Source organism: Delphinapterus leucas, unplaced genomic scaffold (genome assembly GCF_059928025.1).
Source record: "Delphinapterus leucas isolate spDelLeu-1000000601 "Yukka" unplaced genomic scaffold, BTC_Dleu_Yukka2 spDelLeu_asBTCV2_sq31, whole genome shotgun sequence".
NCBI lineage: Eukaryota > Metazoa > Chordata > Mammalia > Artiodactyla > Monodontidae > Delphinapterus > Delphinapterus leucas.
In genome coordinates, this window is record NW_028322240.1 from 13,213,217 (window position 1) to 13,239,259 (window position 26,043).

The window sequence follows — 26,043 nt, forward strand, 5'->3', positions numbered from 1 at the left end:
TTCCCAAACTGTGGTTTAAGTCCCCCCCACCCCCCCGCCGCCCCAAATCTTCCTCTCCCTCTTCTTCTAAAACAATCTGTATAGTTGGCAGTTTTCTGAGCTCGGGAGATAGCCTTCCTGAGATTTGAACTTGTGACTCAAGGCACTGACTTTTGTGCAAGAGGCCCAAGCTCTTCAGACCAGACAGGTTAAATCCCTCTCAGTCTCTGTGTTTCTGCTGCCTCTTCCCGAGCAGGATGGTCTCTGACGTTTATTTATCTATGAGGCTTGCAAAATCATGGTCTGTCATAATGGTAAATAAAATGTGTTGGAGTTAATATGAAGAAGAAAGGAGCAATTACAACTGCTTAAAACAGTCTTAAAATATACTTAAGCAGAGGTTTGCCACGTAAACACACAATTAAAGCAGGAATTTGTGATGGATGCAAGGATGTGACGGTCCTAGACCTACTGTTTACTGGTGTAGTTAACAGATGGATAAGTCAACTGATCCCAGCTGTGCAACTTACAAATATAAACTCATGTCTTACTAGTGATGTATGTCTGCAAGTAGCAACGTATTACTTTCTCTTTTAACTCTTGACTATTTGCTGGGGGTGACTCTGTAATATCCACTAGCTTAAAAAATAAAACAAAAGGATTTTTAACGGGTTTCCTCTTTCAGAAGTGGTAACCAAATATCTAGAAAAGGGAACTTTTGTGTAGGAGTTCTTCTAAAGGACAAGTTTAAATCGGTTTACTTTTTTCTTTTAGGTTCAGTTATCTAAGCCTTATATCCCAAGCCACAGTTTTCAGATATTTGCAGCTAATTAATTCTTAGGGAATCTAATCTGAATTGAATTAATTTTCCCTTTTAGGGCACATGACGTAACTTTTAGGTAGGAAAAAAAGGAAAGAACAGCTTTTGTTGAACAAAATTCTTGCAACTAATGCAAATATTGCCGTTCCTTTCAAATAATGCAATAACAAAACACCAAATGAAAGCATTGCATTGTATTGTTATATTTGCTGTTTAAATAATTTAGCTGCAAAAAATCTGAAGGCTGCTTTAGCTGTAATTAATTATTCATTAATGACATGCTAATTGCACAATATCTTTGAATATTTAACAAAATGCAAAAGCCAGGCTCTGAAGTTATGTTTTTAGTGCAAGGAGGGGAAAAATCCTTTAGTCCATCACTGCATCAGGAGGACAAAAAAAGTCCTTTTTCAGATGTGAGGTAAAGTAGTAGTAGTGGCCTACTTTCCATTCTCCATCTCAGTCCGCCTTTGTGCAGGGGAATATAATGTCCTTATCTAGACTTAACAATTGACAGGGTGGTAAATCCCTTGACTTTTGTCCAAATGATTTCTCTACAAAAATGGGTTAATTATCGCCTTTCCCTAGCTTTTTGACTAACAAAAGGCCCTGGATCTCTTTTTTCCTTTCTTTCCTATTTACTGTAAGGAGCCCTTTGAAATGTGATAGTTTAATCGGCAACACCTTCTACAGGGGGAACACTGAGAAGCCGTCCTGGCTCTTGCCTGGAGCTCAGGTTGCTGTGTGAACATTACCGTGGTTAGGAGATATGACCTTTATTATGCCAAAGCCATCCTGGACTTTCAGGATGAAAAACTCCTGAGTGCTCGGTAGTCGACTTCATTTGTTTCTGCTAATAAAAGCTGGCGGGTTTTTAACAGTGTCTTTTAGTGGGTGGGATGACTAAAGGGCACTGGTGTTGAACTGGCTGAGTTGTGTTTCATTAATTCCCGTGCAAGGCCGGGAGCTTGCATCTTTCTGCGCCCTGTCTCTGTTTCCCGGCTTCAAAGCTCCTCATTGTCTCTGACCTGTAAGTCAAGGATAGCCTTGGTAGTGGATAAGCAGGGAACAGGGACTGGCTTTTTTTCTTTTTATTTGTCATTATCACCATCTTGGTCCCAATCAGAGAATCCCTGGCCCCCAATTCAGTACAAGGCAGTGAGCTGTGTGGCAGCTTGTCCTTGTGGTTGAGCATATATTTCATGCACTAGGGCCTATTTACTCAGTGATATTTTGCATTTGACTCCCATTACTATTAATGGCATTTATGAACGCACATTGGCAGGAAGGAGACCCCATTGAGTCTGTGCATTATCAGAGAAATGGGGAATTAGCATAGTCCCCTGTCTGGTCCTTGATGGATTTTACTCTGCCTTGGAAATACTTAGCAATTAAATGAGAAATCACCATTGCAGACATTCACCTGCTAGGAAGAGAAGAGAATGGAGAAAAGAAGGAGTGTTCACTCAAGTTGATGCCAGGTTCCTTCTTTTGCTTTGCATTCTCTTGTTTCAGAAATGTTACATCTGCTAGAAGCCATTGTTCAACACGGCAGTATATAATAGAGTCACTGTTTAGTAAATGCATGGCAACGTAGACCCACCCAGCCAAAAGTGTGTCAGGGTCCAAAGTGTTTATGGTCTGTTTGGGAAGTCACAGCCTGCTAAGTAAAAAGTGAAATAATGCAAAAGGGTGTATGATTCAGCACCACATGAATCAAAGAGTCCAGGGATTGCAAAATGGTAAACTGTGCATTTAGTCCAGCCCACAGTCAGATGTGTTTTATTTGATTTATATCTCTTTTTAAGTTTGAACTAATATTTTTAAATTGAGAGATTTATATAAAAATGCAAATTTCCATCTTCTCTCGAAAAGTCGGAAGGTCTAGCAACACAGGGCTTCCATTCCCACAAGGCAGCAGTTGGCTGGAGCTATGTACCCTGGCCTTGCTCTCCTCAACTGGACACCACCTGTGCCTGGTTTCTACTTTGGGATAGGGGGATTCAAGGCGGGAGTGAGGTTGGGTTATAGTGGTCAGGGATGTCTCACTTTTGGATAAACTCGATCAAATTAACCCTACACACTCTCACAGTATTCAGCCATGATGAGACTTCAGATGGTTCACATCACTCATTTGTAGCATGTTCCTTTCTCGTATTCAAAGATGTCACACCTGAATGGTATCTGCCAGGTCACTGAGGAAATACCTCTGTTGCTTTCTGCATGGTCCTCAGATCAATGCCTATTTCACCAACATCTGAATTTCTTAGGATATGTTGTATTTCCTTTTAGATTTCAAAATAACTTTCATTAAGCATCTCCTTTTTGCGAGACACAGGGCTGGGCACTTTTCACATGAATCAGCTACTTTTTGGTTGCATAAAAACTGGACTACAGCAGATGTTAACAGAAAATATTGGACCGCTGTGGTGGAATATTTGCCTGGGCTGCAGTTTTGTTGGGAGATGGCAGTGTGAAGAACAGGTTGCTATTCTTCACTGACTCTGGACCTTTCGTCTGCCCTGAGTACCTTTTCTTGAGCGCGTTCCCTAAGGATTAATGAGTGAGGTTGTTACATAAAACGTTGCTTCTTCCCAAGTCCTGATGTGAATAACACCCAAGGGAAGTAGGTAGGAGTGCCAGGAGAAGCCAATTGCATGAATGTTAATTAGAGACTTTTGGGCCCGGAAATAGAAAAGCAGTGGTAATCCATTTCTCCTTAGTCTACTGCCTCTGTGAAAGTTAGCCTGAAACCTTTCATTTTACTTAGCAGTATTAGGGAAACATCTGTGACCAGGCACCACCATACACCTCTGGGAATTGCTTAAAAGTGATACAACATTAATCTGTCGAGTGAGAAATACTGCTGTGGGGAGCATGACTTACAAACCATGTGAATACATGAACCCTTTTTCCTCGAGGTTTGGATTGAGCTGGGGAAGGGTGGCTACCGGAGGAGAATTTGTTCTTAGTGTGAATTAGGGGATGAGTATTCAACATGTGACAACTAGAGCACGGGGGTTCTTGGTTAAATACGGGTAGGGTGCGTTTGAGTTTGATCACGTTCATGGTTGGGAGACTCATTCAGTGAACATTTATTGAACACACACGACGGGGAAAGCCTGTATTTGTTGCATACACAGCCATCTGAACCAGAGTCCCACAGTGGCCAGCTGTGTCCAGACTGGGCATGAGTCATGCTTTGTCTTCTGCAGAATTATCTTGTTGAAATGGCCTCTTTCGGGAAAAGCCAGAATATAATTTCTCTCTTGTGATCTATGCTGTTACTGATGAAAATGCTTTAAAAGAGCATGAAGAATGCGAAATGGGCACACCATCATGGTGTAGGAACTATGGTAAAACAAAAATTAAATCTGCTCAAATGCTTTTGTGGATTAATAACAGACAAGTGATTATGGAACAAGATATTAATATTCATCCACAAATTGAGGAAGAGTAGGAAAAGGTATAGGAGAGGAGATGTAACTTACTATCCTCCTATACACACAGATGAAATCACAAATGTCTAGTATAAAAAAAGGAGGGGCCTTGAAATCCATTGGCATTTCCAGAAAATATTCCATGACCTACTCCTGTTGCAAATGTGCCTTTTACCATTGCAGGGTGATAAAATGCCACGATCCAGCTCCCGAGTACAATTAGGGGCTTGTGTGATACAGCAGGCAGCCGTTCCATACTTGAGAGTTTTCACTGTATAATTAAAATAAACTGAGGGCAGGAGACAAGAAATGAAGTGAGGGAGGAAGGTCCAGCTGAAGCATATTCAGACATGACATTTTCTGATGTCGATAACCATCAAAGCTTGGCTTCTCTGTCCAGGAAGACAAGAATGTCACGTGTCAGTCAAAGGCAGAGCCGCCAAGTGAGCTTGAGACTGAAGGAAGCCACGTAGGGTCCATCTGGCTCTGGCAGAGTTCAGACTGGCCTCCTCTCAGGCTTTAATTGTGCTTTCTTTGTGTCAAGGGTATCCACGTCCAGATTTCTTTTTTTTTTTTTAAACATCTTTATTGGAGTATAACTGCTTTACAATGGTGTGTTAGTTTCTGCTGTATAACGAAGTGAATCAGCTATACGTATACATGTATCCCCATATCCTCTCCCTCTTGCGTCTCCCTCCCACCCTCCCTATCCCACCCCTCTAGGTGCACATCCAGATTTCTGATGAGTACTGATGAATACGAAGAGATAGCATGTAGTGCAAAATTTGCTCTTCCCTTTCAAGCTGGGATTCTAGGCCATGCTTAATCCCAGTGGAATAGATAAAAATAACACACCCGAGAAGCAATCTCAGAAAGACTTATATTTTTAAGAGCCATTTTAAGCAGTTTTGGCCCTTATTCAGTATACCTGTGTAATGCCCCTGCTCCAATTGCATACTTCTTTTTTTTAAAGCATTCCAATGTACATTCCTCCATGGGGGGCTTTGTTGCTCTATTTATATCTTGTAGTAAACCAACATCCTATTCTTTGACTGAGCAGAAGCTGCCCTTGGTCTGCCCTCAGGCCTCTCGTGACATCACAGAGAGAAGCAGACGTGTGAGAAGAACCCAGATCACCCCGAGCAAAGAAGGGAGTGAGTGTCCCACCCTGGAGAATGTTGGGGATGTTTTGACACCACCCTGCATCCCCCATCCTGCCCCCAGCGCAGGAAAAACTGGAACGTCTGTTCCTCATGGCAGTCTGTCACTTTTGGCTCCTGAATAGTGCTTAGGAAGTACACCTACCCTCTAGGAATGAAGGATTTATTCTTTTATGGATCATTACAAGTTCTTCAACATATGCTAATATTTTTCATGTTTCAGTTTTAGAGAAAAATATGGAGAGGGTTAGTGTTTTACAGGCCAAGGTTGGATTTTAATGGAGTGAGGATGCTTAGCTCTTTAGTGAGGAACTGTTAAAACAAGCTGCTCCACATTGCTGCTGTTCACCCCTCATTTCTACCTATGAGGGAAATGATTCTCATCCCAAGTCTATTTCAGGTATAGCTTTGCTCTGACATGATTACTCATCCTTAAAATTTCTGTTGGCTGCAATCCTTCTGCTTGCCTCCCAAACTCTGGAGTTATTGGTTGCTGTGACATAGATTAGAAAGGACCTTAGTAACTGCTGAATTTAAAATACATTTGTCTCTCCTCCTTACACAATTCCATTGCTTAGTGACTGCCTGGAGTGCTGTTTTGAGGAGTATAGCAAGGAAAGAGTGCTATGATAAAGCAGTGGCGTCTTTCCCTATACAACAATACAGCAGAGTGGAGTGACTGCCAGGTACTTTTTTTAATCATTGATTTTACCTAACCTTCTTATTTTCTATAGATTATGAGAGAGGTGATTCTAAGTGACTTGATGGGCCATGACTTATAGCAGTTGTGCTGTGTAGAATATTCCATTGCTTGCCGCTCCCCGTCCCCCCACCGCCCCATTCCAGGCTGTCTTCTGCCTTCCCTTTCTGCTTTCCGTTTCAGCTGAGATTTCAGGGATGGTTCAGAGTTCTCCCAGGCATAAAGGCTGCTGCTTAGAACAGGCATGAGCACGCTCTTAGTAAAATCTACTCAGCTTGCCTCTCCTGATTCTAGAAGCCACATTGATTCTGAAAGTTAGGTAGGAGCTTTTATATTCGGATTCAGTAAAGGACCTGTCCTGTTTAGAAGCCTTTCCATAGGGACAGATCTGATCAGAGTGCCACTTATAACACATAGCACAATTGGAATTAATGACTTATTTCTGAATTTAACTGTTTTAGAGCTATCTATACATAGATCATAGGCTCCAACAGAGCAGTTTTGTTGTCTCTCTTCATTTCAGTGTCCTCGGAGCCTAGCACAGTGCCTTGTACATAGTGGGTACCCAATAAATACTTGCTAAATTAATTGAACAAAGGGCCATCAGGAAACTTTTGGACTTTGGAGGCCAGCCCTGAAGGATCCCTAAAGACTGTCTAGTTAGGATGATGACTGGCCTGTGTGTCATTCTGGCCACCCTTTGCATTAATGTCATAAGTCAGGAGATGCAGTTTGTTCAGATGACTGCCCTCGATTCATCTCTGACTCATGATTAGTCATTCTAGTCAGTCACCTAGAACAGTGTTTTCTCCTTCCCTCCCTCCCTTCCTCCCTCCCTCCCTCCCTTCCTCCCTCCCTCCCTCCCTTCCTCCCTCCCTCCCTTCCTCCCTCCCTCCCTCCCTCCCTCCCTCCCTCCCTCCCTCCCTCCCTCCCTTCCTCCCTCCCTCTCTCCCTCCCTCCCTCCCTCCCTCTCTCCCTCTTTCTCTCCCTCCCTCCCTCCCTCCCTCTCTCTCTCTGTGTCTCCCTCCCCCTCTCTTTTCTCCTCTTCCCTCCCCTCCCTCCCTCTTCCTCCTCTTCCTTCTTTAAAAACATTCTGGCCCTTTCCTTGCCCGTGCCTTTTCTAACATTCTGATCCAGAGATGTATGGCGTTAGCTTAGATCACTGCAGAGACTTTCTAGACAGCCACTGTGCTCAGCATTTCTCCCTTATAGTATATTAAACCACATGGGTGTGTGCTTCCTTAAAGACCTCCTTATCATAACACTCCTCCTTCAGAAACCTTCACTGGTTCCCTATTTCCTTGTATGTGAAATTAAAACCCCTGTTTGAAATTCATGATAATTGGTAATCTGTTCCCCTTCACCCAATCCTAGTGTCCACTGAAGCTTAAGAACCACTGTCATTTACTGAGGGCTAACCATGTCTCGGACTCCGTGATCAGTGCCTTTCCCCTGTGGGGTTCTAGGTATTGCTGTTATTCCCAATTCATCAGTGAAGTTACTGAGGTTTAAAGACTTTGACTATAGGTGATTCTGTTTCATTAGTCGATTGCCCAAGGTACCACGACTAGTCAGTGGTAGAGCCAGGATTTGAATGCAGGTGGTCTAATTCCAGAGCTAGAGCCCCTGACAGCTAGTTCACGATGTTATGCTTTCTGTACCTTGTATATTACCAGATAGGGGTTTCATAAGTACAGTGACATGTGCTAAATCTGGTGATATCTAAAGACACTGCTTCACAATGGTAAGAAAGCATTTTACATAGCACAGTATATTTATTTTTTATTTTACAGAGCAGAGTTTCTCAGTGCAATCCCTTAAATGATTTATGTGTTAATATCTGAATTTTTACCCACTTCTTCCTTTCTTGTTTTCAGTATTGGTAGTAAAAACATATTCCATATTTACAAAATGCATCTTTTCTCTAATAGTCACATGTTTTTTGTTACCTCAGAAAGTACTAAAGACAGTATCAGCTGGAAACTATTTTCAAATATACCAAGGTTCCCAGACTCTTAAGGTATCCTTGGATACTTGGGAGGAGAAGCTGAGTTTGAATAATTCAGTGGAAACCCCGGATGATGTATGTGTGCATGAGTATGTTTCTGTCCACATAGTATGTGTATGCGTGTGCCAGGAACAGGAAGAGGACAGAGAGACAAGATGGATGAGCAGTATGATTAAGCTTTGACTATAGGGGATTGCTTCATTGGTTGCTTTGTCTTGGAATAGCCAAATTCCGCCTCAAGAAGTCATTTTTCTAGAAGAGGTTCACTGCATTTGGACACGTTCCTGATATGACCTATCCAGTCTTGATTGCGTGGATCCAACCCCTCACAAATGTGTGTGTCTGGAATGAGTATCTCCTTCACTCACAGCAAACCTGAGGACTTGGTGCTTGAATGGCTCACAAAGCCCCCATGTACCATATGCTCATCCTTTTCATTTACTGTCCACCCCAGTACAGCTGGTTATAAGCAGCAACAGATGATTGCTTTCACTTTTTTTTTTTTTTTTTTGCTGTACGCAGGCCTCTTACTGTTGTGGCCTCTCCCGTTGCGGAGCGCAGGCTCCGGACGCGCAGGCTCAGCGGCCATGGCTCACGGGCCCAGCTGCTCCGCGGCATGTGGGATCTTCCCGGACCGGGGCACGAACCCGTGTCCCCTGCTTCGGCAGGCGGACTCTCAACCACTGCGCCACCAGGGAAGCCCCCTGTTTTCACTTTTGTCTTTTCCTGAGGCCAAGAGCTTTACCCTAATGATCTTCAAGGTGGTTGACATTTTCAAATAAATTCTGCTCAGACAGATATAACTTCTCACAAGAAACTGTCAGGAGCTATCTCCTGCCCAAACGTTACACAGATAATGATGATCATAACAATCAGTTTCAACTCATCCACAGGCCATTCTTTCATCTGGAGTGGTTTTAGACCAGGGATAGTCCACAGGGAAGAACCCTCGACTGGGGATTCGCTTCCTATTAAAGCCCATCCCCTATTTGACCAGTGGGGGGCAGAAGACTAGCTGTGCGGGGAGAGCCCATTCTATCTCCTGCCCTTATAAAAGGCTGGAAAGACGGTGCCTTGTTAATAAACAGCCTGTCTTGTTTGTCTCCACAAGAATATTCCAAGAAATACAACAACCAAAATAGCTTAGCAAAATTGTTGAGATCCTGGGCTCTGGAGTTAGACAAACCTAGGTTCACATCTCAGCTCTACCACTTGCCAGCTGTCTGGCCTTGGGGAAGCCATTTTACCTGTCTAAGCTATGGTTTCTTGGTCTCTCCCCTTGGGCTAATAACACTAGTGTGCTTAAATGGCCTAGAATCCTGTAGTTCTGCAAATGGCAGTAGATGCTGTTGTACTTAATACTGCTCTCTAGACTCACCCGCATCTGATGTGGGACCTCTCATTCTCTGGCAAATCCTACCCTTTTGGTTTCAGCAGGTGCATGGGCTGAGTAAACATCCTTCTTGGGCACAGTCCTTCTTGGGCACAGTCTCCAAGTCATTGTCTCCTCTCCCAGGTGAAGCAGGTTGCAGGTGCCATCGCGATACCACTCTTTAGCTAGCTGCTTTGTGGTTCTCTCACCAGCAGAGGCTGAGGCTGACAATTCTGCTAAATAGAAGTGGGGGCAAGGGAAGCCCTCCCAGGATGCACCAGGGCAAGCTCAACCATGCAGCTTCCCACCAGCTAAATGAAACAGCAGGGCTGGAGTTGGAAGGGGCCTAACAAAACCCCTGGGCACAGCCCTTAGTGAGGAGAGCCATAAGAGGACGTGCAAGTGTATTTCCTGTGACTATTTCAGAATTCTGAAGTAGAATATTCGGACTCCATAATCCAGGGCTTTTGTTAGTTTGGTCACTGTATTCCTGTATGGGATCCTGGGGTCCATAGATCTAAGAAGGATGGATTTCCTCAATGGCAGTTGGGTAGACAATTTCTGAGGCAAGGGGCCATTTCATAGCCTCCCAGCTCCCCTGGGGAAGGCAGATGTAGTTGGCCCTCCGAGAATACTGACTGCTCACACTGGTAGGTTGCTTAAAAAATGGCAGACTACAGGTTTCCTTACAAATTGTAGCTCAAATGTCCACTTCCTACCAAGTCATACCACAGAGCAGAGTCTGATTGTGTCACTCCCTTGTGTACGTAATAAAGTCTAAACTTGATATTCAAGAGACTTTGTGATCAAGATGGCTTCCTTACAGTTGAATTTCAGTTGAATTCTCTTCTTGAGCCAATGGTGCTAGAGATTTTCAGCTTCTGTGCCTTTGCTTACTCTGGTCTTTCTATCTAGCATTACCCGCTTTCTGGGTCATCTCCGCATCTCATGGTCTACCAGCCTGTTCTAGGAAGTCTTCCCAGCTCCATTTCCCCAACCCAGCTGGAAATGTGTGTCCTGCCTCTGAATTTCCACAGTACTAAGTCTGAAAGCCACTTTTACCTTTGTACCTTGGATATAGGTTATTTATATGTGTATCTTCTCTCCCTGCCTAGTCCGTAAGTCCTTGAGGATGAGTTTCTATTCATCTTTGCATTTTCCAGAAGACCCAGCCCTTGTCCTATGTATGTTAAACACTCAGGTATGCACTGAATCTGTGAGGAGCACAGAGTACCCATGGACCCCTTTTAATGTGATGCTTCTTGATTCATTTACCCTGTGTGCCAGGTCTCAAAGTTACAGGAGAGTATGATATGGCCATAGCTCCTGTCCTCTTGTGGACTGGTGGGCAAGTAGGACAAGTTAACACACGTTGTATTAAGTGATTCCACAGAGATAAGTCTGGCACACCTCAGATGCTGATCGGAGGGGCCCTAGCCCACCCTGTGCCAGATCAGGAAAGACTTCCCAAGGCTAATATTTAAGGCTATGTCCTAAAGGAAGAGGATCAGAGCAATGATGTGGATTGAATGTCCCCCTCCCCAGTTTGTATGTTGAAGCCTTAACGCCCAGTATGATGGTATTAGAAAGTGGGACCTTTGGGAGGTGATTGGGTTTAAATGAGGTCATGAGGATAGAGCCCCCATGACGGGATTAGTGCCTTTATAAAAAGGGGACCAAGGACCAGAGTGTGCTCTTCTCCTATGTGAGGATAAACAAGAATGAAGCTAGGTAGTCTGCAAACCAGGAAGGGGGCTCTCGCCAGGACCTGACCATGCCGCACCCTGACCTTGGCCTTTCCAGCCTCCAGAACTGTGAGGAATACATTTCTGTTGTTTAAGCCCCCTTAAATTGTGGTATTGTGTTATGGCAGCCTGAGCACATGAATATAGTAATGAAAGTGGGGAGAGCATGAGAGTGTTTGGGAGCAGCAGGGACAAGTCCTAGAGGAGGAGGGGACACAGGTAGTTTGAGAAACCCTAACAGGGGTACGATGCTGGAGTGGAGGGGCGTGGAAAGTGAGTCTGCAGAGGTTGTCGTGGGCACTACAATCCATGTTAGAAATATTGGACTCTCCTCTGAAAGCGAAAGGGAACCATTTAATCGATTCAGAGAATATATTAAAATATCTCAATTTTATATCGGCCACTCAGGATCCCACAGTAGGGATAAAGAGTGTCTTTTGAGTTGAAAGGGTCTCATACAAAATAAAACAAAAATATTACGGTTCCAGGAGCCAAGACTAAGGCACTTGAGCCAGAGAGAAAATTCCTCCTGCAAAGCTACGTTTTGCCTTCAAGTGGGAACACGCCGAGTCCACGGCGAGACATTATCCTCACGGCTCTCGTTGGCAGCAAGGAGCCGTGGAGGGTCTCTTGAAGTGAATGGGAATGTTTCTTGAGTGGCGTATTGAGAAAGCACAATGGCCGGGGGTGGGGGGGGTGGGCGGTGGCAGAGCTCTCAGCTTTTGCCTGGCGGGTGCCTGATGAAATACATCCTGATGTGTCATTGAAGTGCGGAGCCTGCGGCCCCGTGAGGTCACCTGTCCCACCCCCCGCGTGGGCAGATTGTTCCTCACTGTCTTTCTCTGCTGTTTGTCCAGCGGCTTTAGGCACCTCAAGCGATGGGGCTTCCACCGCCTCCCTTGGGAAGCTATTCCGCACTTGGATTGAGCCTGCTTGTAAGAAGGTTGCCCTGATCTGCAGCCCAAGTTTTCCTTTCTGTAATTACATCCCATCCCTCTCTGCTCTACCCCTCCGCGTGACCCCGAGCAATTCTTTCTCTTCATCGGTGTGCCTACACCCTTGCTCGGGGAGAGTATTTGATCCTTGGTCCTTTGTGTCCTCCCTGAGCTTTGCTTATTCCTGGCTGGTGCTGCGGGAACCCTTATAAGTAGCTCCTGCTGCAGTTCTCTTTAATCCTTGTGGCTTCCCTTCTTTTATTTCTGTCCAATTTGCCTATTTCTTTCAGGGTACTGAAGAGCCCAGAATGAATCCTAGGCTTCCTAACCGTAGTATTTATTAATCTTTTATATGGCAGACTTTCTCAATGATGCTAAACTGGGCTGGGTGGAACGTAAAAATCATTTAGAAAGACAGAGCTGATGTGAACCCCCTATGATAGGACTCCGGGCACTTCAAAGAAAAATGAATTTGACTCTAGGGACCAACCGCCCACCCAAACCTCAGTCCTCTGATATTCATGCACCTGCACTTCATTGTACTATTGAGGGCAGAGAGGGTGTGAATTTAAGCCACGGAGGGACGGGAATGACCCTCCCCAACAAGTCTCACTAAATCCAGCCTATTCTCCAAGGCCAAGCTTTCGGGTTCGCTACTCTACCACCCCTTCTTTGATCACACTGACCCCCACTTTGGTACGACCAGATAACAGTAATCAGTCCTTCCTGTGAATTTCTGTGGCACTTTTGTAATGCTTACTTTTGTGGCACTTTCTCTTCTCTATTTTGTTCATATATCCATTCAGCAAACATTTGTCTAGCACATTCTCTGTTCTTGTTGTTATGGCTCATGCTGGGGGAAATGGAAGGCCAACAAGATTAAAACCCGGAGACAGAATTCTTGCCCTCAGGGAGCTTCCCATGCAAAGGAGGAAGCCAGTGCACAGCCACAGACAGATGCTGGATGGAGTTGGGCTGGGAGGACTGTGGAGCGGGAGGGATGCGGAATAGATTTCCCTTCCCATCGTGGATCGTGAGTTCATGCATGTGGGAAGGATCACTGTCCGATGCATCTGGGTGCCCTTCACGATGCCCAGCACGTGCCTTCAACGTAGTAGGTGCCCAGGAATACCTGTGTGGAGCATTGAGACATGCCAGGCAGTGTGCTGAGCACTTTTTATGTGTATCTCATGAACTCATAAACAACTTTAGTTACTTTTATGATTTCCATTTACCAAGGAGGAAACCAAGTCTCAAGGATATAAAGCAACTCACCGGAAGTCCCACAGGTGGTGAGTAGTGGAGCTGAGGTTGCATTGAGATGCTTCATCTCCAGTGTTCATTCTCCTGTCTGCTGGGTTGTGTATACTGATCAGCCATTCATGCCTGGCTGAGATGGGAAACCGAGGCAGGAAAGATGTTCGTGAGGGAGGGAATACAAAACCATTTTCCTTTCATGCCTGATACCATCCCTGTGCTGGTGCTGACAAACAGCAAGAATGGGATCAGCCAGGCATTTTGTACAGTCGGGCACCTTGGGAGCACACACAGATATTTATTTATCATTGGCGGTGTCAGGCAGAGGATGGAAAACCAAGCTTCTCCCTTTTCTTTTTAAAAGAATCCAGTAGTATCATGTACATTCAGCCGGTCCATCTACTAGACCAAATCCTACTAGGGGGCAGAGGAAAATGGCCATCGAGTGGAAAGATAGCTGAATAAAAATGGAACATGAGTCATCTGCACATTTGGAAAACCTCTGGGTATTTAGCAGATTTTTGGTATCATGTTGATATTGTCTTGTGTACTCAGCACATAGTAGGTGTTCATTACACATTTGTTTAAATGAATACACGGCCACCACTTGTTCTGGTATATTTTATACTTTCTGGGGTGACAGTTATTCTGTTGTTTACGTGTGATCCAACCAAGCAATGGCTAATTATAGTGATGGGATAGCATGGTCATTTTTAATGGAGTTGCTAAAGGGAAGAAAATTACAGTGTTATTTTGCCTTTTTGTATATGCTGCCCCCTTATTAAAAGACTTTTAGGGGGATAGATCTAGTTTTTCTCCTGCTTACTCTTTTTTGTCTCACTGTTTGAGTGTGTGTGTGTGTCTGGCTGCAGGAAGAACCTGCAGCAGTGAATGTTGGTTGTTCTACTAGCTGGCTGGGTTCACTAATGCTAATCTGGGAGTGGACAGCAGCACCTGTGCCTGTGGTTCTTGGGAGGCTCAGTGGGCAAGTGGGGTGGCCATGCTGCAGCAAGCACATTTGTGTCATGTCTCTGGAATGTTCCTCAGCTCCTTGGTGCCCATGGCCTGTGTTCTCTGAGTTCACCTTAACTGCGCCCTTGGAGCACAGCCTCTGACCAGCTGCTGCCTCCAAGATCCCTCTGGCAAATCCCTCCTTCTCAGCTTCTCTTGGTCAGAGGAGTAGGATTAGGGTCAGGGAGCCAGATGAAGGGCATGTGCCTGCCCATCACCTCCCTAGAGGCCAGGCAAAAACTGGGCCCATCATTTCTCAGGATGAACACAAGTGTCCACTTTCCTTTTTAATAGACTTTCAACCATTATAGATTAAAAATATATAGTGTAGCCATTAGTAGCTCAATCTGGAGCCAGCCTTCCGCGGTTTCACCTTAGTTCTATCACTTTCTTGATGAGTCTTGGCCAAATTAATCTCTGTGAGGCTGCTTCCTCTTCTGTAAAATGGGGATAATAATGGCATCTACCTTGTAGCCTTGTGAATACAGTCATATACATAATGCATTTAGCGCAGGACCAGGGTATAAGTGTTACTTCTGCTTCTTTGGCAATGACACTTAGTGGATACTGTGTGCCAGGCACTGCACTAAACCCTCCATGTGCATTACGTCCTTTGATCTTCATAACGGCCTACTAAGGACACAGGGGCTCTGAGAGATTAAATAACTTGCAGGGGTTCGAATTCAAGTATGACGCCTAAATCTGCATTCTTGACGAGTGTTTGACACTGCCCATCGCAAGGCCTGGGCGTTCGAATGGCTTGTTTGAACTGTGGAAGACCTTTGAACTTGAGAGTTGGGGAAAGAGGAAGGGAGAGTCCCAGATTTTTCACCCCAGAAGCTTCTATTTTCCTCCATCTTCCGAATAACCTCCCCTCCTAACTCTACAGAGTAACATGTCATCTAGCTTCCAGGTAACTTTGAGCATCTGATCCAGTCTGGCAATGGGGAGGTTGCTCTCGTGTGTGAGCGCGCATGCGTGTGTGTTTGTGTGTGTGTGTGTGTGTGTGTGTGTGTGTGTGTAGTATTGCGCTGCATCGCAGAGGTTGAATGAAGGAAGGAAGGAGCCGGCGTGCCCGTAAATGACACACGGCTCTAAAGCGTGAGTCATCTTCCATGAGCATTCAGGAGGGTCTGTGTCATCGCCACTGCTTGGTAATTATACGGCACATGCACTCATACTCCCAGCTCACATGCATTCTCATTTACTTAGATGTGTGTGGGACGTGGTGAAGATGTCCTGTGACTCCATAGTCTGTTTTCATCTGTAGTTTAGACACTAAACAAGGGCGAGGTTTGTTTTTCTGTCATCCAGTAAAAGAGCAAAACACAAAAAGAGTCATTAAAATGTTGTGATGTTACTACAGATCGTCATTCTGTGTCAGTGTAAAGCAGAGGAGGTGCTTGTTAAAAGGTCTGTTCTTCAAATGTATTCACTCAGGTTCTTTCCTTTCGGGGTATGAGCAGATCCAATTTATTTGTTTTGGTGTATTTAATTCACAGTGAACCAGAATCACCCAAAAAATGTCAAGCACCTACTGTTTCTCCAGCTCTATGTTAGGTTACTTAACTTTTCAACCCCCTTTGAGAAAAGCCATGAACAGTTTAGAATTCATTGGCTCAGAGAGGTTCCGTCACTTTCTGAAAGTAATGGGTAAGCAACAGGATAAAGTTGCAAACCTGGGTCTCTTTATTCTCAGCTTTCTTTCCTCTTCCTCACGGCTCTGAAAAGGTTAAACAAAAAACAAACAATCCATGAATCCTTTGATGAAGAATTTAAATTTATTTTATTTACTCTCCAGTTGGGAGAAATCTGTATTATTTTCTGAGCATCTCCCAAACCCACATAAATCCAGTTGGGTTAAGAATGTGATTGGGAAATGTTCGGCAAACAATATATTGATCTCCTCATCTCCAGCTGACAAGGTAGCTTGTTGTGCACTTCTTTCCCTGTCTTCATTTCTGTTGTAATTATGTTATCCTTCAGAAGGATGATGCTTGCCTATTGTGGTAAAATTTCACCTTGTAGCTGGATTCTATCCTCTTTTCTCTAGTGGAAAACAATCTCAGTAAAAAAATTTAATTGGGCATCAAAACATTTTCCCATCTGTGGCTTGAATTTTTATTTTTCAAAATTTAAATAATATACAATGTGTATTGAGATATATATATATATATATATATATATAGAGAGAGAGAGAGAGAGAGAGAGAGAGAGAGAGAGACAGTTTCTCACTGATTTAGGTAAAGAACAACAACAGCACAGCCAAAAAATAAGCCTTGGCCACACGTGTCCTTAGCCCTGTGCAAACTTCTTTAACCTAACTGGAGAGTGGCTTCAGAAGTTCCGAGGAATCAGAGACAAGAGTGTCCATCATCGGTAATAACGTATAATGGAAAAGAATCTGAAAAGAATTGTGTGTGTGTGTTTGTGTGTATGTGTATATATATATATACACATATACTTTAAGATATATATATATATCTGAATCACTTCGTTGTACACTTGAAACTAACACGACATTGTAAATCAATTCTACCTCAATTAAAAAGAAAAGGGAAAAAAAATGTCCATCACTGTAAGAGGAGTAAATGAAACCTTTAAGGAAAATATCCGCTCATGAGGATCCCAGATAGTTCTGTCAAACAATTTAGGACTTCAGATGTTGCAGTCTTCCCTCGTACAAATCTGTAGGACACTTTATACAAATGGAGACTACTACTCTGGTTATAAAATGTGAAGGCATCTTTTAAAGGCCTGTTCTGGGAGTGCTGTACTGAGAGTCTCATAATAAATAGTAGTTCCCAGCATTTCAATATTCTCTGAGCTTCCTGGGGCTGAACAGTTATGCAGTTAATAGAGAAAAAAGTATTTAGACTGATTGTGTCATAAATTATATAAAGCTATAATTTATAATTTATATAATAAACTATATAAAATTCCTAATACCATGGGTGCATTCTGAAAAAGATTATCGAATTCTACTTTTAATATTTTTAAATGACTAATTTTTTTACAAAGTATACAAATTGCTTTTCATTCTGTTTTCCAGAGTTAACCGTTGTTTGCACTTTGGTATTTATTTTCTACTCGTTTTTTTTTTTTGTGTGTGTGTGTGTGATATACGAGCCTCTCACCGTTGTGGCCTCTCCCGTTGCGGAGCTCAGGCTCAGCAGCCATGGCTCACGGGCCCAGCCGCTCCGCGGCATGTGGGATCTTCCCGGACTGGGGCACGAACCCGTGTCCCCTGCATCGGCAGGCAGACCCTCAACCACTGCGCCACCAGGGAAGCCCTCTACTCTTTTTTATTGCTTATATAAATAAATGTATTGAAATCTGTAAGTATGAGCACATACCATATATATAATGCCTAACGCCTGTAGCCCTCTTCTTTGTGGTTGTTATATTTATTAAGATGTGTTCCTTGAACATGTTTTTTAATGACTGCATAGTATTACATCATGTGGATATATCATCATTTATTTAACCAATCTGCCAAAGTTAGACATTTAAGATTTTAATTTTTCATTATTATAAATAGTGCTTTGATGAGCATGTCTGATTTCCTTATGATAGATTCCTAGGAGTGCGATTATGGGATCAAGGGATGTGAACGTTTTTAAACTTTAGATGCGATACCAAAGTGCTTTCCAGAGAGGTCTTGCTGGCTGATACTGCCCCCCACCCCGCCTGGAGAAAGTGCTCACCCACCACACCCTCACTGGTGCTGAATACTAACATTCATTTACATCTTTGCTGTTCTTTTGAGGAGCATCTGGGTGATTGCTAAAGTTAAGGTGGAGAAACCACAAAGAGAAACAGAAGTTTAAATTCCAGACAATAAACCCAAGTTGGCAAAGGCATTCTGGTTCTTCTAGAAACATCCTTCCCTTAATTCAAAGATGAGGATCTCCTGCTTCTAAGAAGCTGCCTCAACACTTGCCAGCCTCCTGGAGTATTAGGTGCCCCTCAGCCTCTCGATGTATGTTCTCGTGTTTCATTAATGCACAGTAGATAGGGATTTAGAGCTTTTACCACCTTGTTAATACTTTTGAGCCATTCTAATGTTTTTCCTATGCTCAACCCTCCAATAAAAAGCTGCTGACCTCTTGTACTTTCATGTCATACAGAGCATTTTGAGCTTCCTCTGCAGCTAACTGGTTGAAAAATGGCAAATTAAGTCAAAGTTTGATTTGCTCCACAGTACTGAATATTTAATTTTCCTGAGATGTTTTAGGGAATTGGTTAATAATTTTGGTGGAGACAGTCTTTGAGACATTCCATGAGGTCACCTAATCCAGCCTCCTGCTCCAGAATCAAACCAGCCCAAACCAGGGATACAGTGAGGAAGGAAAAAGCAAATTTAATTTCTCAGTCACAGTAGTTAAAAAGTATCTTGAAAAAGTCCACCAAACTTCTCTTTGTCCTGATCTGTGGCTGGGCAGCCAGTTAAAAAAAAAAAAAAAAAAAGTGCAGAGTCTGTTTAGTTTGCTGTGAATTAGCAGCACTGTTGTGAAAGAATCGTTACTGCTCCAAGTTAGGAAACTTGGTGGGTCAGAATGGGTTTCCTCTGGCATTAAAAAACTCTAGACATGGAAAGCTTTGTGTAGGAGATAATCACTGTAGTCTAAATCCATGTAAGATGTGAAACTTGCTACCTTGATGAAGGGTTTGTCATTAGTGCCAATCTCATTAAAAGAGAAACAGAAACCTTGTAGCACTTTTAAATTTGTGCAAGATATGAAAATGGGCTATTAATTGAGTAACTTAAGAAAATCAAGAGTGAATATTTGGAACTGCAGAGGCGGTATTGCTTGGTGAGAAGAAGAGGAACAGGGATTATGCCTGTCTGCCTGCTCGCTCTTCCTCTGACCTGGGCTGAGTTACTTTGCTAGTGTTCCCTATCTGTAGAATGGAGTCATTTTATTGCTTCCCCCTTTAGACCTCTCAGAAATGTGAAAAATCATTTTCAGTTCTTAGGAAGCATGGAAATTCACAACGTGATAATTAATTTCCCGAAGTGGGTCGTACAACCAAATTGTACTTGGGAGGCTGAAACCATTTTAGAGGAAGAAGTCACCAAAACGTCCTCATTCTTTTTCACATCAAGTGCTGAATGACACAGCGGCGCAGCCTCTGCTGCGGGTGGTGGGGCTACTGAGGCAGCCACCCACGAGGCGGGCAGCTCCGTGCTGGCAGAGCAGCAGCATTAGTGACACAGTGGCCAGACTCACAGGAGCATCTTTTCACCCCTCATCACTCCCTTTGATTCCAGCTTTCCTTGATTAGTCATTTGCATGCTCATTTTTGTTCTGTTTCTCCCTGGGCAGGGTCTGTTAATGACTAAAGAGGGGAGACTTAAAAAAAAGAAAACAAGTCAGAGTGAGTCTTGCTTGCTAAAGTTTTGTTTTAGGTCCAGTAATTTTAATTGGCAGCAAAAGAGAAAAAACATGCAACAGATACACCTAACTTGCGTTTCTAACACTCAAAAGTACAGTGCTTATGGTAATGAATTTTATCTATTATGAGGGAAAACAATCACCTTTGATGACATTATAGAGTAAACACATTTAACAGCATGCTGAATTGCTGAAGTATCATTTTCAACGACCTCATTAGTGTCACTTAATTAAAACTTCCTGCTCTTGACTTTGATGCTGGTACAGGCAAAAACACAGAGGGAATTGAACAAACAACAACAAAAAAGGGTGGGGGGTGCATTTTCTAATGATAAATAGCAGAGGTTGCTAATGAAAGCAAATTATGTACCTTTTTCCTGCAACTCCGATAAAATAATATGAAACACACAGCAACTTTGCATCAAACAAATTAATCAGCTGTCAGCAGATTTGCCTTATAATAATCTCTTGCACTTATTGATCATTTAAAAAAGGGGGGGGCTTTTTTTTCTCTGTACACAAGCATTAGGTTGGTGATAATTAAAGCTTCAGCTTCAGAAATGCCATAATAACTGTTAATTAGCAGGATGCTATTTTCAACATAATTTGCTAATTAGGCAGTGAGCTGGTATAGTGTATATATCTAATTATGAAGGGTCTTGTGCTGTAGACACATGTGACTGGAGTGTAAATGACACCATTATAGGGATCCTAGCGATTTTTTTGAAAATATAGTTTGTTCAGAGTGTTTAGTTCTTTGGAGACTTCTTAGTACAGGGGATATTACCCTTGGCTGTTCTGCGTGAGATTTAGAAGAAGAAACATTATATAGAAGTATACCATCTCTTTTATCTAGACAGTGGACAGACAGGATTACTAATTCTAAAGGGGCTTTGTTGCCTAGTGCCTAATGCAAGGGCTGATAATTTAGGCACTGAAGTTGTGCTTTCTCTACCAGTAGAGAATTATTCTCTATTTGTCTGCCACACACAATTCATCTGTGCACCAATATGCTGTAAATGTTTTCATAATACTATATGCCTACTGTACCTTGATTTTTCTGCCACAGGCTAATAACCTAAAACATGTATTTCTCTGCCTCTTGGTCTCCTCTCCCTCCTGTGTTTCCCTCTGTCATAAAGAAAACCTAGACTTTTCAAAAATGTATGTTTTTTTTTCTACATGGATTTTCTCCAGCCCATTTCCTAACGGTCTTGGATTAAAAAAAATTTTTTTTAAAGAGGAATGATAAAGTATGAAAAGTAAGGATGAGCTAGGATGCAAAAGCCTCAAATTATATGCATATTAGTTATATTTATGAGCTTAAATTTGGCTTTTCAGCAGAGCATAAGCAGAGTGAGATCGTTTGCAGATATATAAACTGGCTTCCTGGATCATAATAGCCGATTTCTTTTAAATGTTTTACCTTGTTTCAAATAAAACTATATTTCTTTATTCCCTTTAAACGAAATGAACGCTTAATTCAATAATAAATGAGCTTCAGAGCAGCACAAGAGTCACTTAACTTAAATCTTTTTGTAGAGGTTCCCACTTAAGCAGCTTGAAAGACAGTAAATCATTCTGGAGAACGGACATCCCAATTTCATTGCCGCGCTGTAGAGAGCTGAATTAATGGCCTTTTCTTTAGAATGTATGGATGCGCTTTCCAGCTGCTGAGCTTGACAGTGTTATAGCTCAATTAATGTGATTTTGATGTAATTGCAGATAGGGAACGTTGTGCCAAAAAAATTATCCTTTTTCCTAAGAATTACATTTTATCATCCAGATGTGAAGAGGAGAGCTTTGAGGCTGAATATACGTAACAGGGACTCTATTTTTATTTTTAAATAATAGATCTCTGAAGGATGGAGAGAATAATGTCAACAGAGTTATTTGTTGAGCACTTACTATGTGTCCTGCAGTGTGCTAAAGACTTTACTCCAACATATCATTTAACTTCCTGTGAGGCAGGCCCTATTGTCATCCCCATTTTACAGATGAGAAAAGTGAGTCAAAGAGAGATCAGGCTAATAAGGGGCAGACCTAGGGTTTCAACCCCCGTATGTCAACATCCTGAGATCTTAATTAACCACTATGTGGGTTGCCTCTGTAAACTGTCATCAGAGGCCTCTGGCAGAATATGGTGGGAATCTATGAATGTTGAAATGCTTAGACTCACTTCCCAGAACATCACAATGTAGTGTGTGAGAAATAGGTTTTAGTCAGGCTGCCTGGGTACGAAGCCAAGATCTGCAATTTTCTAGTTGTTTTTGACTTTAGGCAAGCTATTCAAATCCTCTGAGCCTGAGTTTCCACAACTGTAAAGAGAGAATAATAATGGAGAGACTCTCATATAATTTGTCAGAAGAATTAAATGAGAGACTGTGTAGAAAGTGCTTAGAACTGTGCCTGGAACATAGTAAGTGATCAGTAAGTGATAGCCGTGCTGACTGTTAGCTCAGTGCAAGCCAGCAGGGTCATCTGTCTCATCCATTGCAATTTGCTTTGCCTCATCTTATCTATTGGGTGCAGGCTGCCTCTGGGAACTTGGCTGCTGCATGTTTTCTGGGAAGAACCCAAAATGGCATTTAGCTTAATATGGGCTGTGCCTGTTATTGAGGTAAGAAGCCATTGCTTTCTTGTTTGGAAGCCATTTTAATTCCTGTGTTATTAGAATGGATAGTGATGCTAACTCAGAAAATGATTAGCTGGGTACCAGTTGGTGTATATAGTGCTACTCTTCAGCCCAAGCTCAGCTGACGTCCATGAGGAAAGCACTGCTTCAAGGCACCATTTGGGACTCTAGGAGACAGAAAGAAGAACAAAATGATGGATTTGTGAACTAAAACAAATTCAGGAAACCTGTTGAGTTCACTGTAGGAAATCCAGTTAAGAAAATAGCACCGAGAATGACGATGACGATGATGATGTCATTGATGATAACTGACATGTTATGAGTACTTACTATTTGCCAGACACTGCAAAATTATCCCATTCACTGCTCCCAGTATCTCTACAGATTAGAACTAGTGGATCCCTATTTACAGTGGACGAGGATGAAAGATCAAAGAAGTTAAGTAACTTGCCCAAGGTAATGTAGCTGTAAATCTTTGTCTGCATCCTCTCATCTCAGCCACTGACCTCTACCGCATAGATGGAGAGTAGCCTCCTGAAATCAACCCTGAGGTCTGGGTGGAGGGAGGCTTGAAGAGATCTGGATTACTTTTACTTCTCATTGTTTCTTGAATCAACAAAGAAGGCCCGCTTACCCACTAGCTCATCTCTTTGTAAATAATAATGTCCTCTATTTGTGGTTATACTGATTGAGTTGCAATTAATAAATTACTCAAGTCTCTATGGCCAAATTCGTTAAACAATCTGTTATATACAAATAATGTACAATAAATTCTGGGCATTTTCATTGCTATGGGTCAATAATTTAACTATGATTAGCTATTTCTAATAATACACAGGATTGGAGCATTTTCATATAATAATACTAATTTGTATGGTGATGTCATTATTTCTTACTGTTACCTTCAGAATCAACATGTAAATGTTAATATTAAATTTCGACAGCACATCGATACACTTATGTAACAAAAACCACCATCATTTGCTCATAGGTGGACCTGAATAAAAATGAGTTGAGTCCTTGGTATAATTGTCGAAATACAGACAATATGCATAGGTAGGCTTCATTATTTTTGCTGAAAGATAGTTCTGGAAAGGATTTTTTTTTATTGTTGGAAATGTAACTCATATATTAGAGGCACATTTTAATGGTGGAAGTGTAAATACAATGCATCAAATAAGTACTATTTACTTTCATGATTTCGCTTTCTAGTAAGCCTCCAAGTTGGAGGCTTATTGAGTGAAATTCCTATTGCACCACCTGGATCCGTTTTCTTATTTCTCTATCCCACCAAACTTAGTTCCTGGACAGGTGAGTACTGGGAACAGCATCTTGGACTGTGCCTGCTCACATGTAGTAACATATTGATTCCCTTCTATGAGCACCATTATCTCCTACTTTGCAAACAGTGGGATATTTAATTAGTAATGAAGTTGCAAGTAATACCCTCTCATCTCCACCCACCACACCCTCATCAAATAACAATAGTTTAAGGTAGAATTTTTTTTTTTCTCCTGTCTAAGAAGTCTGGAGATAGTTTAGGGGTAGGTGGTGCTCCATTGTGTTGGGTCCCTGGCTTCTATTTTGTTGCTCTGCTGTGCATGGCTTCAATTCTCAAGGTCACCTATTGGTCAAAATTAGCTACTGGAGCTCCAGCCTTTGTGTCCACATCATAGCCAGAGGAAGGGGAGAAGAAGGGCAGGACCCTTCCCTTATAGGATACTTGAGGAAGTTATGCTTACTGCTTCTCCACACATCCCGCTGGTCAGAATCGGTCATATGGCTACACAGGGGGTCAGGAAAGAAAGGGAAGCTCTGTGATCAACTAAAAATTAGGGGTCCTGTTACTAATAGGCTCTGCCACACAATGTCTTATCTTTCAGGAGTCATAAAGCCTTTGGGAATCTGATGAAAACTGAAACCTCTCACCTGAAAAATATACATAGTGGATTTTACACATAATTTGAGGGCATTCAAGGACTTCTTAAAGCCCAGGTGCCCATGAACCCCAGTTAAGAACCCCTTGTTTCAAAACACTTTAAAACTCTTTCATTAATTTATTCAGTTATGCACCATTTATTAACAGATACTTGTTGTGTACTCACTATATGTTTGCTTTGTTCCTGGCAATAGAGAGTTGAACAAGATCTGCAGATTCCCTGTTTTGAGAGCTCTTGCATTCCAGGGGGAGCTAGACTTTGAACAAGATAAAAGTGATACGTACTTTAAGGAAAACAAAGCATATTGATATAATAGAGAGTTGAGTAACGGCCCAGGGTGGCACTTTGGATTGATGCAGTCAAAGTTATCTTTTCTGGAAAGGCGACCTTTGAGCTGAATGAAATCTGACTGATGAGACAGAGCTGGCCACGTGGTGAGCTAGGGGACGAAAGGAGTTCTCTCATGCAGTGAGGACAGCATGTGTAAAGGCCCTGAGGTGGGAAGGAGTTTAGTATATTTCAGGAACAGAACGAAAGCTAGGCAAGAATGGCATGAGATGGGCTTAGAGAAGTAGGCAGGGGCTAGGAAATGGTGAGGGCTTTGTATTTTATTCTAAGAGCAGTGGAAACCATTTGGAGGGGAGGGGAGAATGGGTGTGTGTGTGATTAGGTTGGTCATATTTTAATAGACCATTGTGGTTGCTACAAGGAGAATGGCAAATGAAACAGACCATAGCACTGGACCATTCTGTTGCAGCGGATGTAAGGAGAGAGGGACTTACCCTCAGCTTCTCTTGTTTGTGTTGAACGAATGAAGGAGATTTTTCTGCCCAGTGGCATCCAGAGATTCGTCTTCTGCCAGGGCTTTCTGATGTGGCTTTAGCAGAACCTGAAAGGCTTGCATATTTAGGGACACAGGCAAACCACACTTAAAACCACCTTTGTTCTGCAGCGCCCCTACATGAGGGACGGAGAGAGTTCACAGTGAAAAGGCAAGAAAACTACTGGCAAAATGAAGCTATGGTTCATCAAATAAGCTGTCTTCTCCACCAATTGTTTATTCACCCATCATGGGGCAGAGCAGATGTTAGCAGGCTACTGGGGACCAGGGTGAACTCAGTAGGAGAATGTTGGAGGATAAAAAGTTAGATAACTAAGAACATATGATTTTATCTTGTAAATCTCACAAGGGACAGCGTTTCTGTGAATGACACATCTGGGCTGTAGGGAAAGTCTCCAGTGTTTAAAACAACAAGCGATTAAACAGCACAAATCTGTGCGAACTTAGTTTCAAGTATGATCATTAAAATGATGCTGAAGCCAAAAGGGCTAAAAGAAAGGGGCGAGGATGATAAGCCATGCCCTGGTTTGGCTTTGTGCTCAGAGGCAGTGGCTTTTGAATCTTCCTTAACTACCCAGAAGCCAAGGCTTGACTGGTTTGTCACCAGTTCATGGTTCATGAAGTGTGTTTAAGATTCAGAATCATGGGCATTTGGATCTGAAAGGGACCTGAACTAGTCCAGTCCTTGGTTTTACACATGGGGAAAATCTGAAGCCCAAGAAAGGTGTGACTTGTGTACTGTTTCTTGATTTAATGCTATTTCCTCTAGAGCTGACTTAAAGGAGCTAGTAGTATATCCCT

The 26,043-nt window shown here is 42.6% G+C and overlaps 1 protein-coding gene across 3 annotated transcripts in view; it reads left to right on the forward strand.

Annotated features, from left to right (window-relative positions):
• LOC149743980 (transcription factor COE1-like) overlaps nt 1-26,043 on the forward strand; it is a 389,524-nt gene that overhangs the window by 141,384 nt on the left and 222,097 nt on the right. The gene's annotated exons all lie outside the window — the stretch shown is intronic.